Here is a 20,507-nt window from a genome sequence, read left to right on the forward strand (position 1 = left end):
AAAAGAATAAAAGTAAAAAAATGAACTTTAAGTTCCCTTCTATACAAATTTTTTAGTATCTCTAGTTAAGTATTTTAGACATGTTTTGATAATATTACAAGAAAGCATACACGTCGAGAAATATAAAACGGTTCTGGTTCAGTAAACAATTAACAAATTGCATAACATCATGGTTATAACTTCCTACTCAATGTGGTGTTATATACAACATATGTTACATTACATTTATTCATGTTAGTTGGTGTTTACTAGAAGTTTATACCAAATATCTCCACCAATTCTTTTGCTTTCTAGATGGAAAAAATATTTGGGGTGATTCTCTCTCTCTCTCTCTCTCTCTCTCTCTCTCTCTCTCTCTCTCTTCTCCCTCTTTCCTCTCCTTCCTCCCTCTCTTTCCCTTTCCTCCCTCCCTCCTTCCCTCTCTCCCTCCCTCCTTCCCTCCCCCTTCTTCTCTCTTCTCCTACCTCCCCCCCTCTATCTATCTATTTATCTATACTATACGCGTACGTATATGCATGTACATACACGCTTCTGTAAGAACAATATTACGTACAAAGAAAGTCTGTGAAAGAAATGCTTTAATAACAAGATAAAAACACAATGATTGTCATACACATTTCATCGTCCTATCCAAGATCATTTATTATGCATTAAAATATCGGTTCCGATTAACTTGGGATATATTCCGGGCATTAGTTGTTTCCCTTGAGACTCTCACGTTTCGCAGGGCAATCATGGGGTCGTGGTCTTCCTTACGATGTACAGGATCAATCGTGATCCACATAAGACACTCGGTACCATACGCCGGGACGACACGGAGAGGTGGTGCCCCGAAGACGCAGAACTATACTCCGGAGTTTCGGGGTGAAACGCGTGCGCGGGTGGTTTTAATCGGGGGCGGGGGTGCGGTCACGGGGACAGTATCGTCGCTCTTCAGTTGGGTTTGGTACGCGTTTCGCGACTGGCCACTGCGCGCCTCTCCGCAGAAAGCATCCTTGTTCTCCTTCCTATTTTCGTATCTGTCAATCTTATCTCGTGAGTCGCGCACAAAACTCGCGATGTAGAAAACTCCCTGCCGTATTTTTCCGGAGACTGTTGAAATTTTTCGACTGACTATCGATCACTTGTCCGAGTTTGCCAGGGCGACGACTACGGATGCCACATACGTGTTCGAGAGCTGACGAGTGTTTATTGATAATTCTTTCTTGACAAGGATTCGACGGACTGTCGCATGATGAAGGGTGAGTCAGTTCATTTGTGAGAAAATTGTTGACTTACATATATCGCGAAACACATGGAGATTATTCATGTCTCGCGGAAGAGACGACTAATGTGCGAATGGTTAAGTCGGCGCCGGTTGACGTAACTAAGTTAGGTGTACAGGGAGGCGAACTGGCCTTGTGGTTCTGCGGAATGTGTAAAATAAATGGATGATGTGACTTGCGGCTTTACTTAGAGAAGTTAGGAGCGGTTTCATTAATGAACGATCAAAAGTTATCGATTTTGACTTAATAGTCGTTAATTATGCACAGGGAAACAAGTTGCGAGATTGTAATTTGGTAGTATTTACCAGGTAATACCACCACGTCGTATTTTGTGAAAAACAGTTTCAAAACAGCTATCTTTATCTTAAAATAACAAAAATATTGGGAATAAATTGGTCTGCATTAAAGTAAATTGAGTTAACTATATTTAACTAAAAATTTCTTTTACATTTATATTACATAGCTTGGAAAAAGGAAAGAATTAAGAAGTATATTAATTAATCGAATTTCTTTACATTGCATGTTGTTATCAAGTTAACAATTGAAAAATAAAATATAGATATGTAAACAATCAAGTTTTAGTGCATTTCACTTTGAAGACTTGCATGAAATCATGAAATAATACACAATCAAAACGATTGTGTGTATATTTTTAATGGAATAATTCAAAAGCATGTTATAAAACATTTTACTGATTATATTAAAAATTGTTAAAATATAAATCGTACCAATAAGATATAAAATATTATATTATTACATTTTTGTTTAAGGAATGAATTGAGTTTCAGGAAATAATTTGTACGTGAAAGAGAATCAAAATATAGAATAATTTTATGAAATGAGAAGTGTTCTTAACGTTGTAGAATTTATAAACTAGTTGATTCACCACTACTCTATTTCTGTTATTCGATTTGAAGGGTTTATCTGAAAAATAACTTCCAGATATTATTGGTAAGAAATTCTCGTATCCAATGATGTTATTTCAGTAAATAATCAGGAAAATGTGGAAATAATCGCAAAATTTTAAGGAATTTTTCGAAGACTAAAAAGATGATTACAAGTTAAAAATAAAATAATACATATCTTTAAACGTATGTATATTTAAATAGATTATTTTTACATACAATACCTGCTCCTGTTTTCGTGTATATGCAATGGCGAGAAGAGCTCTGATAAACGCGAATAGTAACTCATAGTAGAAGTATATTGTTTAATGAGAAAAGGTAATTAGATCCATTTACAATTGACGCGAAAATAATAGTATACACGACGACATCTAGATGTTAATTATTACCGTTTCGATAATCTCGTTCAAGTTACTTGGCAGTGGGACGCAATTGGGTATCGATTCGCGTTCTATTTAATGCAGAACTCTTGTGCGTACGACGCTGTACACTTTGAAAGGGTGGCATTCGGCAAGTGATTTAATTAAATCAGGAAAATGCACATTTGTGAGACGTTATAAAATCGTTGCCAACTATTTACTTTTCAAACAAAGAATAGCAATAAAAATGTATTGCTTAACAGCCAACTTTTTTACAGCGTATACATTACAAATTTCATGAAATTTTTTAAATTTTTCTTTGCACATTTGTAATATAAGAAAAATATAACAGAGTAACGTGTACGCATTAAAAAGTTAGTGTTTGAAACTGCGTTATGTAAAATTGAAATAAATTTACAATCCACATCAACTTGAAAAAATGATTGTTTTTTTTATTTTTGTCTTTTATCTTTTGCTACGGTAATTATATAGTTCAGCATTTATTGACACTATTTTTAGAATAAGTATGTTATGGATGCATGTATAAATTCTCCGTAATCGGATTATTAACATCAATTTTACGCACAATCATATGATAAGCGCCTTTGCAATTGTCACTTACGAGTATACTGCATATTGCAATTTATAAGGATAAAATTACTTATAATCTTTATACACCATAGAGTAATATCTCTCTCTCTCTCTCTCTCTCCTCGTGATAATGTTGTGAGGTTGATTATTGTTTTAATAGATAATTATAATAATAAACGTATCATTTATGCAGATACACATATAATTAGACACTTTGTGCGCTATTCCATTGCATTGGTCATTTGTGCAAGAAATTCATGCATTAATTTGAAGCTAATATGAAGACTAAATGGAAAGCGAGCAGAAATGATTTACTTCCTCACTATATTATTAAGGGCGAACAGTTTAATCCTTCATTTAGTACGGTCAAAGCGACTTTAAGTGCGCATTTCGTGGTCATAGGTCCACGAGTTGCCACTCAGTTATACGGTTCGACATATCGTCGCTCTGACGATATTTACTTATGACTCGCAAAGCTTTCTAAATTAAGCACGAATGCGGTGAAACGGACGCGTGGGATTCGCGTTCATTCTTGTTAATACCTACCTATTATCGGCTATTATTATTATTATTGTTCTACCCAGCGTTATAATTTTGATAGTACATTTATCTTGCAATGCATTAACAAATTCCTGAATACAATTTATTAATTACTTAGATACATAATAAATATTAACTGTTAATATTGATTGTAACGAAAAGGTTTAAATTGTACATTACAAATATTTTTGGGGGAATTATGCAGTTGTGTGTGTTGTCAGCTTAAAAAAACTTTTATATCGTTTATACATTATTTACAGGAATTTTTACTAAATTAAAAACGTATCAATTTAACTTGTTTGTAAAAGATTCAGCTAATATTTGGCAGTAATGGTTGACATACAAGATTTAATTTATTATGATGCAGCCGAATATTTATTATTAAATGATGTGTAAATTGTCGCCTCTTAGGGTTTAGGGACATTTAACCTACGAAAATTGTTAATTAACTATCTAGCCACATACGCTGGCGAACTGAAGGGCAAGGATAGGGCACAAAGTGCTTAAATAAATGAAGCTCGAGTGGCTGCTGTCAAAGTTGGTCAGAGTTGATTGGTGCCTAATGGTACGACGGTTCGATTTTAGGGTCCAAAACCGTGATCGTGAGATATTTTCTGAAAAAATGTAAAAGGAAAATGTAAATGTGTATGTGTGGATGAGTATTAACTTGGAGTTCATTTATTTCTGAGTTTTACGTATATTTGCACATTTTCTGAAATGAATATTATGTCCAGTTTGTGAAGTGAAATGATAATTTTGCGAATTCATTTTATTCACATATTGTACATTATTACAATTTTTGTTTCTGTAATTTCCTCATCGCAGAATATTAACGAATAGATTCATAAGAAGTATGGGTGGTAAGATATTCATTGTCAGATCTTATATTTAAGATCGTTCTAAGTTCATTTTTTGATACTCCGTAGCCAATAAAATGTTCCATATAGCATCTTACGATAAACTTTAGACGTTCTTAAATAAGATTTGACTATGAAACCGGTCTATAAGTCGTTTATCAAAATTATTATTATTAATAATCCTAAAGGCATTACATTCGTACTAATAACTAAATGAATGATTCTTTAATAAATTACCTTTTATTTCATTAAATAAAACTCCACAATAATTTAGAAGTGAAAGTTGTTTATATCCCTGAAATTGACAAATCAGTCATTTGCTATTGCCTCTTGTTACCCTTTTATGACAGTAATTAATATTTATGAAATTATATATTGCGCGAGTTAATGACGAAATGAAAGAGCCGTGTAAGAGAATATCGAGATAGATTAAACGGTTCGTGCTGGTAAAACACGCTTACGAAATTATTTGCCATCGAACGAAGGCATGTTTGATTAATGAAATTGATTCTATTGCGTGTTACAATATAGCTTCGTTATTATGTTTCATCTTCTTTGTTCGTTATTCAACTGGCGTCATAAATAATACTTTATAATGTAGAATTATGCACTATGCTTTTTCACGCATGTAAATTTTCTGTTTTTTAGAAGCATAATAAACGCAATGAAACAATTTTTTAAATAAAGTTATGCTGGAATAATTATCGATTATATGGGGTTTTTAATGTCTGTAAAATGTAGAGATAGAGGGGGGGGGAGAGACAGGAAGAGACAAAGAGAGAGAGAAAGAGAGAGAGAGAGAGGGAATGGATACATGTGTATAATAGCTTTTATTATTACAAAGAATTTAATAAAGTTTCTAAAAGTTAGATTTACACAATTTTCTAAATATCATTGACAGTTAAGTTCTCATTGCCTCAACGCGTTTGTTTCATTAATCCTTTTTGATTATCGTTAGTTCATAGAGTTGTGATGCCTTTGTAACAATTAACAGAGCTCATCAAGGAGCAAGTCACGTACGCAGTCGGGTGCTACTACTATTCAAGACAAAGGACGAAATGAATAAAGATACAGTGAACACTGACAATCCTGATTACCTTTTCAGAACACTATTTTCGAGAAATATTATATCTTGTTGGCGAACAGATTCCCTCTCTTTTGAATTTTATTTGTCTAACGTTTGATATCTTTTTAAAACCAAATATATGAACATATGAGTATTGACCAGAGAAATTTAAATTATTTTACTAATTATAATAAATTTTATAACGGAGAAAACAATTGGATCTAATCTTATAATTTATAATGGTTTTGAAACCATCTTGCTAAAGAAAGATTTTATACTTATTATTATAATAATAAAAAAAAATTGCACATTATTCTACTTGGAAAATTTACGTTGAAAGATAGTAAAGAAAGAGAGCTCGTCTAAGAATGGAGGTTCTATATTCGCGCTATTTCTGTCGTAATAAATCACCTATCTTCGGCAACCACTGTGGTTAACGTTGTTAATTAATGATCCTCGCGTCAAGCGGAGCACGTGACAGGCTGATACAAAGGGTAGAGATAAATTATCTTTGATTGTGCAGTTTAGAAAAATAAATAGAAAATGGAAAGTAGAGAAAGAGAGAAATCATTTACGATTGATGTTTAACATTTATTGCATAACTGCATGCATATTTATTGCATTTATTGTACAGTTGTTAATAATATTTCTAATATTGATTGATAAATGATTTATTTATTACACGAAAATACATGAAATTAAATATCGAGTAAAATATTATTAAGAAAGGACATGTGCAGCAAAAAATTTTAATATTAGGGTCAAGTTAGTTCATTCGACTGCATACTTTTTATGCTATGTCTTCGACCGAGATGATAATTAACAATATTAATTGCTAGCCAAACTAATGAAACGTCAGCTGTGACTACTGACGACACAAAGGGGATGGGATAAATAATGCTTGAGTAACTGACGGCTGGAATAATTTTTCCAGAATTACAAAGCCGCGCTCGCGGCACGAAAGTCTGGCAGGCGTTCTGAAAATATGTAAAAAGTGTTGCATGTTGTGGTTATCATTTGCGTAGAAAACCAAGACTAACCGAGTCAAAGAGAAAATGTGAAATTCAGTTTCAAATGAGAAAAAGTAGCACTATTAAAAGTCCCATCATATGATTACTCATTTTCCGTAAGGATGACTGACAATGAGCACCACAGTCAGTCTGGCCCTAACAAACTCGCGGATTCGAGTTCGATACACTGCGACATGTACTTCCTCATTGCGTACATTTTTATTTGAACAATAGTACAATAAACATAACAAAAAGTGACAGCAAGCTACAATCCAATTTAAAATAATAAGAAGAATAAGAATAAGTCTCACATTATACAGGGTGGTGCACATAAAATCGATTCCAATTTTTAGGCAAAAGTTAAATAAATTGAAAATAGTAATTGTACGTATTGTTAATATAATACGAATAATTTAGTAATTATAAAATATCAATTTTAAGATGTAATTAACCAATAAAAATGAATAGTTAAATAAATACAATTACGTTTAGGCCGGTTTTATGTGCGCCATTCTGTAGTTTTGGTAAATAAAGCAGAATAGCGACAGCTCGCTTTTTTTACATGCTCTCTTATTATATGCGTAAGAAAATGTTCTAACTTAATAATTATTTGGATATTATCATAATTTTTCTAAATCCAAAGCGATTTTATCAAGGAACGTAATGTCCCGTTTCTCAATGTTCTCTACGAATTTGCTGCTTTATTTGATTTATCTGATAAAAAGATAAAAGGAAGTTTGAGAAGAGTAATGCTACATTTTTATTTCTGTCTTATACCATCTTAAAGAGTATATCGCGTGGTACGTATTATAAGAAATACGAGTCCGATCTACGATGTCTTATCTATCGTGTCATTCGAGAAGTGACATCCGGTCTCTAAGGGTTAGATCGAAGGCTACATTGCTCCAGTGTTCTTTTCGTTATGATAAAAAGAGTAGTCGTTAATTAAAGCAGGATGGTTTCTCGTTATCAGGTCTAACGATCCCATGTCGTCGGTATAAGTTAGGGTGAATGCGTTGATGGAGAGCGTTGATTAAACTAATCATGCCGCAACGCGATTTCAGGGTTGAATTTGATACATCGTTGAGAGGGTTACAGCATCATTAATACGTTTACACTCTATCGAGGAGGTTTCAGGTCTTTTGATGGCTAACTTTCTGTTTTAAAACTGAGAGAGTATAAGACAACGCGAATAATATTACAGAGATAAAATTAACATCGGGCTTTTGATACGACGGAAAACTAGTGAGTGAAACATCGAATTTTAACTCTCAACGTAATACACTTTTTTGTCCTTTTATGCAAAATTTTTAAGCTTTTATTAAACATGGAGGACGAAAAATATGACATGTCACAATTTATGCGATAATACGAAAAGATATTTATGACAAAAACACATACATATATATGTGTATGTGTTTTTATCAAAGCTATTTTTTATGTATTATTAAACGTGACATTAAATTTTTAGATATTGCTTTTCATTTGAAATACCTGGAAGCAGATTTCTTTTTACGGAATCAATGATAAAGACTATATGTCGGATCATTCTTTTTTTTCCAAAGAAAAGGTTAAAGCGATTTTAGGGTACATTTAAATATTTTAATATTAACAAGAGCAGGGCAAAAGGCTATTTTTATGTGATATAATCACTACTTTATATTGTAAAGAGATAACAAAGTTCAGTTGTAATTATGATTTTTGTTTTCTTATCATCGAGATTACAGAGAATATACCTAATATTAATTATAAATAGGTGCAAAAGAGTACTTATCTTCTAGCTTAGCTCGACTTAAAGCTTTCATGCATCATTCGAAGCGGTAGTAAAGAAAGAGATTAACATATTAAATCCAGTGATATACGTAGTCTTTAAAATATGCGCAAACGTAGTTAGTTATAACGTCAATATAGAGATATCGATCGACAGCGAATGATTGCTGATATTGGGGTCGATTCCAATATGTCACCGAGAGCAGATAGCAGTCCCTAAATGCACGGATCATATGGGCGTAAGAGACATATCGTCTCTATGATATTTGTATAGTTAATGGATGACTGATATCCGTGAAATCTATTCAATAAGGGATCAATAAAAGGAAGATAAGGGAAATTTGAAAGACGCGTGTGTATTGATTTACGGTATTCTCGAACATTAACATCGTGTGCGCAAAAACCCTGATAAGTAAACCTCCTATTCACTGTTACTGGGACGGTTATTTTGATACGAGGTTTAAAGCTTGAATATTCGCTGTTTGGTGAAAATGAGAAAATGCAAAGGTCGCGTCTCGGGGCAGGAGGGGATCGACAGGACACACCAAAGGGTTGCACCAACATTTATTCAGCTTTTATTTTTGTCACTTTCTGTACGTGGTTTATTGCCTCTTCGAACACTCCTGCTACTGACTGCTTTTGCATTTGTTCTCAGAAGTCGAAAGGGGATGGGAATGAGAGAGAGAGAGAGAGAGAGAGAGAAATTCTACCGCCAACAATAATAAAGTAGTGATTTTATAGAGGGATGGAATAGCAAACGTCTCGGTATACTTCTATAACAATAAAAAATAATCGATAAATATAGTACGTATTGCTGCAAAAATTAATTATTTTACAGTAAATTTGCATAAATTGATGCGCAGTTTGCAATAATAATTTTGTCTTTGATTCGCTCCCATTTTTATCACTTATATTTATTTAAAAAATTTGAAATTACTTAGAATTATACAAACTCTATTAGAGAGCCTACATTTTTCTCGCTATTCAAATTTTAAGTGCTCTTTTATATGTGCATTACTATAAATATTTATATTAAAATTTAATTTTATCTCTGTGTTACTTATATTGAGCTCTGCATGAGAATCAAATACGTATTATATTACATTTTTAGCTGTGTGTTACACATTTTATGTATGTATATAAAGCCAAATACAAAGCAGTGAATGACAGAAGATTCATATAAATTTCACAAAGTGATTCACAAAATAAAATTTTAGTGAATTCAACTAATGAAACGCGTTTAATTCCTATGATTGCTGTACGTTCTACGCGGCCAATATTTCTATTATCAAATTTCAACCTAAAATGTTTTGTAAAATAATAAATTCAATCATTCTCCAGGAATTGTTTTATTTATACAAAATATAACCGCAATAATTCAAAAAAGCGGGAAATATTATTTAATAAACAAATTCGATACTTCATTGTGATGCTTAAGTAATCATTATATTGTTAATGCATTTTGAAATGGTAATACTGATGTTCGAATTTTGTGCTTCAATAATGATTATTACGGAACTAATTATCGTAACATGGCAATTATTAAACCGCAACAATGCCACCGTAGCACCTGCACGCTTGAGCGAGCTAACGACGTCAACGCGAAGAATGCATCTGCGGTATCATCTCATGCAACAATGCAAACATAAGTATTTATTGCCGTTGCTTATATCGTCGTTGCAGCGCTGACGATGCATTTCGCGTTGGTGACCGTGCAGTTGAAAATAGTACAGCATTTTTCTGCAGTCACAAATACATCAGTAAAGGATTGCCACGGCATTATCGCAGGATTACTGTGGATATTACGGAATAAACATTAACATAAATAGATAGTGGAAATAAGAAATGATGCTTTTAATCTGATAGCCATAAATGAAATTATAGAGAATATTTTAAAAGGTATCATCGCTTAACATTATATTGCTCTTTCTTATTTGTACTAGATAGTTTTAATTCTCCTTTGTGTAATAAATAATAGCGTTATCTTCATTTGCAATTAATGAGCTTGTAATTGATAAATTAATAGGCTATCTTTTATCATATTCACTAAAATATTCAACATTTCAAAATTAATGGAAGTATAATCGATGGTAAAGTCATTAATAATGAAAGTTAATGGCTTCAGAGATAAAAGCTCACATCATTTAAGTTATAATACCTTCGCGACGTATTATTTTTTTAAAAAACGTACAAGGGGAAAGTTTCTCTTTGCACGATTACGAATTTTCATATTTAAATAGACAAATTAGCTGTGTGGGGAATTCTATTGCTTCGCGTTTAAGAGGCAGCAAGGTCGGGAAACATCGTGAGGCAGAAGTACTAGTGGTAGTGGTAATTGCGTGCAACGTCGATCAAGCCTGTAGATGGCAAATAATATCTCCAATTTTGCGGCATAATTTATGCATTAAACGCGTTTGCCAGGAAGATGTGGTTCTGATCTCGCCTTTCTACGTGATAAGACTAATATCTCTTTAGGAAGGGTCTGTAAAAGTATCGGTATACTATTTGAAAAAACTGTAAAGGACGAATTAATGGAAAAGAATACAGAATAAAGATAAGATTGAGAAAATCTTTATTTTATTCAGCTGTACACAGTTTCTTTACTAGTCTTGACAGACATAATACATAAACAGCAAATAAAAGGATTATTTAAAAAAGATTGCTAAATAAATTTGTTAAAAAGTTCAAGTGGCACAATTAAAATTATCGAACGTATTTGATAATTTACCAATTTATTGGTGATAGTATAAAAGTATGTTATAAAGTAATCGAACGGTAATGCGTATTTATTTTAAAAATTATAATAATATTGTTAAAAAGTTACAAGTATTGATTCTAATTTACCTATTGAGTGTAAAAACTGTTTATAATTTGGAAGTAATTTTGTCTATTTTATAATTAGGAAGTTTTTATTTACTTGATATTTTCTGTTTTTTTTTAAATGTATTTCCAACTTGGTTTAACTTTCTTCGTCTCATGTTCCTTCTATCAGAGGAAAGCCTCCTATTATAAGATAGACTTCTAATATAAGATAACAGAGTTTCGGCTAAATTAATTGGCATTATCTGTTGGCCCCATCATAAATTTATTGCCCTTAGAGTGAAATCTGTCTAGGCGAAAATTGATGGTTAGATCGTGTAATCGTTGCGAAAAAAGATTTGTGATTGAATTTGGACATTGAAAACCTGCTATCTTATATTAGAGTCCTATCACATAATAGAGGACTTTACATACATCTCTTTTTATCATTGTCCCTGTGGATTATTGCAAACTGTCTCGTTTTCGTCTATAACAACTACCAGTACAATATATTATAGTCCCTTACAATTGTGTCCTCGAACTGGCGCGTGTGTCTTTAACATGATCGATGAGAGTGTAAAATAAATTGTCGTGCTTATAACAAGATAGCAGTATAAAAATTCGTATAAGCAATTCGCATTTCTTTCCACAGCGGCTTAAAAAGCGGCGTATCGATCCTGTAGCGCTTTGACAGATTACGTCATCGCATACATATCGAAGCTCGTAGAATTTATGATACAATTTAAAAATATATCTAGCTGTAACGTAGGAGGCATTTAGCTGCATGACATTCGATGGAAAAGTAAAGAAGCATAATGCGTCCAAGTATACCGCTTTGTTTCGTAAACTTAAAAATTCTTTTTTTCGTGCAAATGATGCATTTAAAATGTATAGAAAAGATTTCTAATTAGTTAATCTGTGTCAACAAAGTGTAAAGCCACCTCGAACATTACTGCATATTAGACCATATTTCAAAAGACTTTGGACTAGCATTTCCAATATGGAGCACTTTACCATCGCCCTCAAACGTTGGTGTGTTTGCGCGTTGGTCAAACGCGAAAATCGAACCGACCTTCAGTGGCTTGAAAGCTGTAAAAATCAAACTACAAACGAGTACAGCGTCGAAAAGGAAGCAGAGTTAATAGGATAAACATCGACGGTGTGGGTGCGGCAGGATGCAGAGGGATATTTGCATTTTCTGCCGCTTTTTTCGCACCGCTGCACTCGCTACACCTGCATGGCTTCGACGTGACGTCGTGACCTTCTTGCGTGTCGGATAAATACAGTGATTTATTTGAAAATGTATGCAAATGTATAGAGCCGTGAGTTTTCCCACCGCGAATTTTGCTAAAGATGTTACATCTGGATATTGCCACGCGATCTATTTAACGGTGGAAGAGGCGGCCCGAATAATCTTTATAGCTTCGAGGCATGAAGGCTTCTTTATTGTGTCCAAAATTAAATAGACGTTCCTTCATTATTTCATTTTTCGTAGCTTTATTCCCTTTTCTCTTTCATTGGGATTTTAGCATGGACTGCTTAGTAATTTTATCTGATGTGCTTTTATTAAGTATAAAATGATAATAATGTATTTAGTTCTATTTTAAAATCAAGTTCTGGTCAAACAAGGAAAAGATAATCTGGCATAATACAATAAGTGTAAATTTAGAAAGTTATGAAAGTTTCTGTGCACACATTTTCTGCACACGTGTCGTTCCGGAATATAATGGAAGACATGACAGCGGAGAACATAAAGGGATACTTTACACCTTTAATGATCAAGGATGTTACTTGATGCATTAGGTAGAGGCATACAAAATTACATGATAGATGTTGCATTTGTCAGTTGGATGTCAATTAATCAGCAGATCTAGGTCACAGGCTGTTTAGAACGTGCAACTCGATCGGCGCACGATGACTATTTTTCTCTTTCCCTTTTCTCTCTTTTTTTTTGTTGTTAAATGACCCGCATCTGAATCAATGTCTCTCCCCTTTTGTAAGCATCCGACGCGCGTGTATGACATTCGATTTAACTCGATGTCCACACAGGAACTGAGAAGTAAAATTTTTATTGGATTGAAAAATATTTGTTCTTCCGTACAAACGAAAAATGATATTTATATGAGATATTTTTAAATATATACATGACAGGGAGGAATATAAATGTGATATTCGTAAATTAAGTTACGTTTTTCACTCAAATTTTCCTGTACATTCGTATTATTACATTGACCGTGAGCAACGGCTATTGAAACATTGATTTAACATTTGTACCCTTGTCGTTTTTCGGCTACCCGAAAGAACTTGTCGAATGCAGTATCCATTACTAATAAAAGGAAAAAAAATGTAACACATACATTTGATTGCGCGATAAAAGGATCAATAGGATCACCGAGACCACGCATTGGAACAATAGCTGGGTTTGTCGGTGCTAACTCGGAGATTAATCAAATAACCGGAATATGTAGCAATAATCGGAGTGTGACGCTGACGAGAAATGGTTTATAATGTTTTTGGAGCGTGAACATGATGAATGGTCGGGAAGGGTTGAAGTTCCAATTTGTTCGGTTTAATGCTGATTAGTTGCAAGATAGATATGACGAAACGCTGGAGATATACCTATGTCCACGACTGTCCATCTCGCAAACCGAAATAAAAACAGCGCGCGTCGCTGTTTAAAATTAAAACTGAGCGGGATATGTGCAAGTTAAATTTAATAAACATATCTGCAATTTAATTTTGATTGTAAATGAAACGCGTTTACCGGGTGTTTTGTCTTAACGTACCGGAAAATCCGATTTTCCGATGCGCTCAAAACAGGTTCGTTTAATGCGAGAGCGCTTCTATCTCTGCATCATATTCTATTTAAATTGGAAATTACATTGCTAATTGTAAGCGCGGCACGTTTTTCGATTTTGTTCTCCAGTCGATAATCACTTTTGCATAATTAGATCATTACAGTTTTGCACCTACTTTACTTTGTAAGCGCAATGAGTGTCGTAGACAAGTTTTTTAATTTGTAACAAATAATTATATAGCGACTTTATGGTTGCAAACATGTTAATGGATTATTCGTAAAACTTAGAAGTAAAGATTTGCGTTATTATTTAAAAATAAGGAAAGTAATATTTGATGTTACTTTAAATTAAAAATTTCAAATTATTTATTTATTAGCAGACTTTCGAAGTTAGTATATTTATTCGCTTATCAACAATTTTGAAAAGGATTTTAATGAATTTTGTTACGAAATAATATTTCGCAGATAAATAATAAGCTTATCCAAATGTTTTCATTTAAAGAGAGGTTCGAGTTGGAAAATTAAATAGACAACATAGAGTTACGAAACAAATGGACTTAATATTTTCAGGTTTACACTATGGGGAATCAGATCTCTCCTCCCACATGAATTACCCGTGAGATGTTTCTAATGAAATCCGCTTACGCGAATCCCATTAATCTTCATCGGGTGGTATCGATCAATTAATAGTGATCAACCGTGTACCCTAATTCCAAGTGATCTCATTGCCAGCCTCATGTTTCGTTCTCCATTTTTTCCTACCCAACTTTCGGCTTGTTTTATTTTAACCTGAGCTACTTAAGTCCGAGGGCTTGCGAGTATGAGTCCATAGGGAGCTCCATTTTCTTGTCCCCTTCTGCTGTCTACCGTTTTTCGTTTTCCTCGCAATTTTTGTGGGCGTGACCGATACGCCATCGCGAATTATCCTTTTCAGAAATTTCTGTATTATCTCCGTGTTTTTTTTTTATTTTTCAATCCGCGTGCGGGCTTTCTCGTGAATTTTTCATATTTGCATTGCTTTCAGCGTTTTCGAAAATTTTGAAATCTGTTGTATCACAGTTATCTTCCATAGTGGATACGACGTGTTCAGTATACCGTAAACCCGTTGCGTTAGACGTACAGAATCATGAGAAATTGTTAAAAATACATTTACTTTAAGAACTTGGATAATAAGAAAAATGATTTTGAGATGACGCAGAGAATATGCACGATCCTAGAGATATTTAGTAAAGTAACAACGTCTCTTCTTGAGGTAGAATGTAACAAGTAGTAAAAAATACAAAGGTGATAAAAGTGTGCCACATTAATTTTCTTAATGTGTGCCAATTTAGTATATTGTTATTGACAAAAGATTAAATGTACGTAATGAAAATTGCATATTTAGAAGGCACAAATTAATAACGGGTCCATGTAGTTGATGGCTTAGTTATAATAAAATTTCTTTTTAATTTAAAAAATATATATATTTAAATGCGCTTCAATAATTAATAATAAGCATTTAACTTATTAATTAAATTTATACAAAATATCAGCAAATGCTATTTATTGTTAATTTCTATATTTTGAAGTGACAAGTAATTAATTACAAACATTATGAAATTATCTATTAATGGGGATGTGTGGGTGTGGCATGATATTGCGAGCAGGCAATTCTGTGAAAAAAAAGAGATGATACGTTTAATTAAATTAGTTTATTATAAAAGCGAATCTTTTATGTCACTGTGTCTTATAACAACTATCGAGTAAATTAAATTTATTTGTGTTTGCATTGATAAGGTTACAATTATACTATGCATACAGATGCATACAGGAGGTTAACGAATTGCTATATCGCCTTGCTATCTCTTGCGTCTATATTGGTTAACAGTAGGTAATTGCAATTGGAAGAGATGTTTGGATTGAATTTGTCTTGTTCCAAAACGATTATAAAAGTTCACTCATGCGTGACGATTTTTCCACGTAATAACTTCATTTTCATTGCACATTGATATGTATGATATTAAAATCTGGAAATAGCTAAAATAATTATAAAGCACCTAACTCCATTATTTAACATTTATATTATATATCACTAAACGAAAGGTATAAATTAAATATACGCATTCAAAACTATTATATCATTTTCTCGAAATGATTGATATGCGATATAAGATACATTCCGCACTTGTACTGACGTTTTATTATTAAACGTCAATTTAACGTAATATTAAATGTCAATCAAATAATTTAGATTAATATTTTTGTATAAAAATTTTATTATTTATAAAAATAATTTTGCTGAAACAGGTACTATAAAATAGTAAGTTGAGTTCCAATAAATTCTTATTAACGACGTAACACTAGACGTTTCGGACCTTGTCATCGGTATTGTAAGCTTATTTTACAACGCAGATTCGTGTTTCGTCAAAATTCAAGAGGCGCTGAATAAAGTTTCGCCCGAATAACTGCGAACAACGTCAAAATAACTTCCGCAATCCGCTTCTGAAGCAATTGCTGCCGTTGGGAGAAAGCCTTTTTTTCGCCGCATAAGTGGCGTTAACAATTTTCGTTAAACCCGATATCGCGCAAACGAGTAGGATTTCACGGTTTCACGAACCAGGCCTACCACGGCTGGATAACGCTTTGAAAAAGTTCCCGTCAAAGTCCAATATTTCATGTACATATCAGCGTTCCATAGAAAAATTCTATAATAATGTAATCAAGCATGTAATAAATTCCGCAACAATGTTTCGTTGCGTTGTGGTTTATGAACGTTAAATTTTGATCTCTAGATTTTACACTGCAGGATTCGTCAATGAAAATATAATGAAAAGTTGCATTAATATTACGCCTTTGGTTCGCGGTTTTACGGCTTTGGCATTAAGTGCAACCAAAAGCAAATAATAGCTTGATTCTTTGCTTATACTAAAATGTTAAAAAACATTATTTTTCAAATTTATTGTATATTTTAACCAATGCGTAAATTTATATTACGACATAGCTTTTATAACAGACCGTGGATTTAAAACAGTATACTTTAATAGTATATTAGCTTTAGAGTCCCGTGTGGAAAGATATCACGTGTTTCAAGAAGCCATAATAGTAAATTGCAAGTCGATATAAGTATGCAAATTTGGAGTACCTACACTGCTGAGGCGCAAATTACACAAATGTGAAATTTTATCGGCTTTTTTAAATGCTATAAAGTTTGTGTCACAAAGTTTACTGCACTTTATAAAAATGTATTTTACTCTCTTCAATGACTGTGATAGTTATCAGCAAAAACATGTTTATACAAGAGTTGATCATTTATATTATACATTGTATATTACAGATTCTTTTACTTTAATGAAAAGATCTGCTTCTCTGTTCATGCTGAACAGTTACTGCAACAAGAAATTTTCCTTTGTTATCCTTGAAATTCTCGTTGTCTCCAACTACTCTTATGCAATTACTCGCTAAAGTTCTCGCAGTACTTTACGAGATAAGCTTCGGAAGTTTGACATACTGGACTCTGTAGAGTGCGTTTGCAAAAATAATCTTTCATTTCCTTCTTTTCCTTCTGTTAACTTTAAAAAAAAAATGGAAGACTGATAGCGATTACTGTCATTAAACGTTGCTATATCATGTTTTTACAACAACGTTATCAGCTAATACAACCGCGGAAACGCGTGTTTTCATTCCACTGGAAAAAGCTCGACAAATGTCTTTAATTAAAGTTTTCTCGGTCACCATGAAGGTAATAATAGGTAAAACTGATGTCTGCTACGTAGTTCGGTTTTACCTACTTTTGGTTAGATACGTTTGTGAGAAAATTACTGCAAATATTTGGGAGTTTTTATTTGCGTTATTTTATTAAAACACGTATTACGTGTGTATTTTTGGAAGTCTACAACCGCATTGTCAATTCAAATGTCAGGACATGCTCTATATTTGAATCTTCGAATTGTTAGCTATCGAATTATTAAGCGTTCTAAATTATTAAAATATTCCGCTGTGTAACAAACCTCGACCTCTTCTATATTTTCTTCTACATCCATCTTTTACTTCTCTCTGGCATCTTGCTGTACAACACGATTCGTATTGATATCTCGAAATGCCTGTGTTTTGCGGATTAATTTCGAAATTAACAATGTTCACGGCAAATGATTTTCGCTATCGGTGATTTTCGACGTCTGCAAATTTTATTTTTATTTCTCGTTTTAGGTATTGTGCGATTAAACTTACATCGGGATTTTACGAATGTCGAAGGGGATTTTACGGAATATATGTGGACGTTGTGCGCGCGAAAATTTATTTTTCCCTCGACGCGGTAGATTTATTGGCTATCGTGATACATCGTGGTATTAAGGACATTTTAATCATGAGGCGACTGAGCTTTTATCTTTTTCTCATTCCATTCTAGCGAGCGATGTTTAATTGTCTTCGATGTTTTTATCAAGAAAAATGAGGCATCAGTTAAATCTGAAATGCAGTGATAAATTATTATTTTTCAAGCAAATAGCATTTCTTTTTAAAAGATGGTAAAAAAACAATTAAAAAAAAACAAATAATTTAGGTGTTAACTTTGTGTGACGTGAAAGGATATCGTATGTTTCACGAAGCCATCAATCGTAATCTACTTCTACTGTACTCTATCAGTGCAGAAAGCACAGTAAAGGCAGGATAGATATATCAATTATTTTTCGTACAGTTATTATATAAAGTAAACTGAATTACGTGCTACGCTCTCACGAATACCGTCCGTGCGATCGTTCGTCGCCGTGGTAAATGCTTTAATCGGCTTTCATCGTGTTACCGCCCAGCGATTCCGCAACCACGCTGAGCAAATATCCGAACACTTTAATGCGCTAGTCGAGGTTAAATGAAACGTGTGAAGTTACCAATAATCAATAATCCGCACGCACTTGGCGACACCACGGCAAGAATCAGTTCCGTTCTGCTTACTATAAGTTAAACGTCACGTTTCTGACGAGTTCGAATAATAGAGAGAAAGAATGAGTTTTTTTTTATCACATCCCTCATAGTACTTTTAAAGCGAATGTAGCATAAGAGGAGAACACGAACAGAACAGTGGGAATTGCACGTCGATACTTTGTACAAAGAGTTGCGAGAGAGCCGTACGATTGCAGAATCTCATTTTTCAAACAATCAGCCCTGCTCCTTCGTCCTTCGACATGCATTACCGCATTACCATATACGATACACTCTGACATCTTCCGCACAGCCTTTAGCCTTCTTTCGCCTTTTCATTTAATCCACCTTAGTTTTATTCTTTAACCTGGATCGTTTGTTCCAAAATAACTTTATCTTTTTAATTTGAAGATCAGAAGTCATTTAATTACATTATTATAAATAGAATTTTTATATTGAGAAGAAACATATTTTAATCTTTCCCGATGCGACGCTTTTCTTAATTATTGAAAAATTAATAAATTAAGACTTCTTAAAATTAGAAATAGGTAAACTTCTCTCTGTATTTCTTACATTTCCAAATTATAGAATTTCTTATAATTATTAAAGAATTCCTTATAGACTTATTTATATGCCTTGATTATATTGTTTGATTTTTATTTATATAAAAATGAAAATATATTTTATTACCAAAAATATTTATATAGTACAAAAATCTTTCTTTAAGTTGCAACATACACAAACAACATACACACAGTTTTCTGTACATATTTTTCTCTTCTTTCACATACACATGCGGCTATGAAACAACATTAGTTACTTTGTTATTAAATATTGATTTATTTATATAATACTATATTGTATTTTATATAATACTACAGTCTCTATCTTCTACTAAATGTTTAGAAATTTAGGGTTATATATGTATATGTATTAGGTAGCTGTATGTATCATCTAGTTCGCAGAAGTGCTATTTAACATTTGCAACTAGGTCATCTTGGATAGCACGTCGAGATTTCTTATCTACCATAATCTTCATAGCATCTCTCTTCCTAAGTAACTCCGAATAATGGGAAAGTTCGTTATTTTTCGTACTTGATAATAGTTGAAACTGTTTCTTCTTGCGGTAACTTTTGATATGTTGGATTAGTTTGTTGAAGTTGAGATATTAATGTGTCAGAGCAGTAATGTGTTGTGTATGCTCCAATATGCTTTTCACAATTTCAACTGGAAAATATTTTGTCTTTGTTAAATAATTGCATCTGTTATAAAGCTAAAATTTTGTCGCTAAAATTTTGTCGTTAAAAGTTTCGGTAACTTTTTCAATGTTTAGTTCCTTAATAGCTTAAAATATAATTATTTTTTGTAATTATTTTAGTTTTAATTACAATTTAACATTTTAATAATACGCAAATTTAATATACAGGGTGCTACGCAAGACTTTGACGTCCGGTCATGGGAAGGTAGAGGGGACTAAGACAAACAGAAAAGTATTGTACTATTTTGCGCTTGGACGAATAGTTATCGAGATACGAAATTTTAAAAATCGCCGTATTAGCCCAACCTACTGGCGAATGTAAGCGCGCGGTGAGGTGACCGGCCTGGCGGCCCCGCGCGGGGAGACGTGCGAGCGGTCGCGTAAGCGGCGGACGGGC

The 20,507-nt window shown here is 33.1% G+C and overlaps 1 protein-coding gene across 1 annotated transcript in view; it reads left to right on the forward strand.

Annotated features, from left to right (window-relative positions):
• The first annotated feature begins 935 nt into the window (after positions 1-935).
• LOC105569254 (glutamate receptor ionotropic, NMDA 2B) overlaps positions 936-20,507 on the forward strand; it is a 160,524-nt gene continuing 140,952 nt past the window's right edge. Inside the window, exon 1 of the mRNA XM_012025571.1 lies at positions 936-1,241. The gene's annotated coding sequence lies outside the window, so the exon portion shown is untranslated. The remainder of the gene's footprint in view (positions 1,242-20,507) is intronic.

Source organism: Vollenhovia emeryi, unplaced genomic scaffold (genome assembly GCF_000949405.1).
Source record: "Vollenhovia emeryi isolate VEMERY1.0 unplaced genomic scaffold, V.emery_V1.0 DF939125.1, whole genome shotgun sequence".
NCBI classification, from domain to species: Eukaryota; Metazoa; Arthropoda; class Insecta; order Hymenoptera; family Formicidae; genus Vollenhovia; species Vollenhovia emeryi.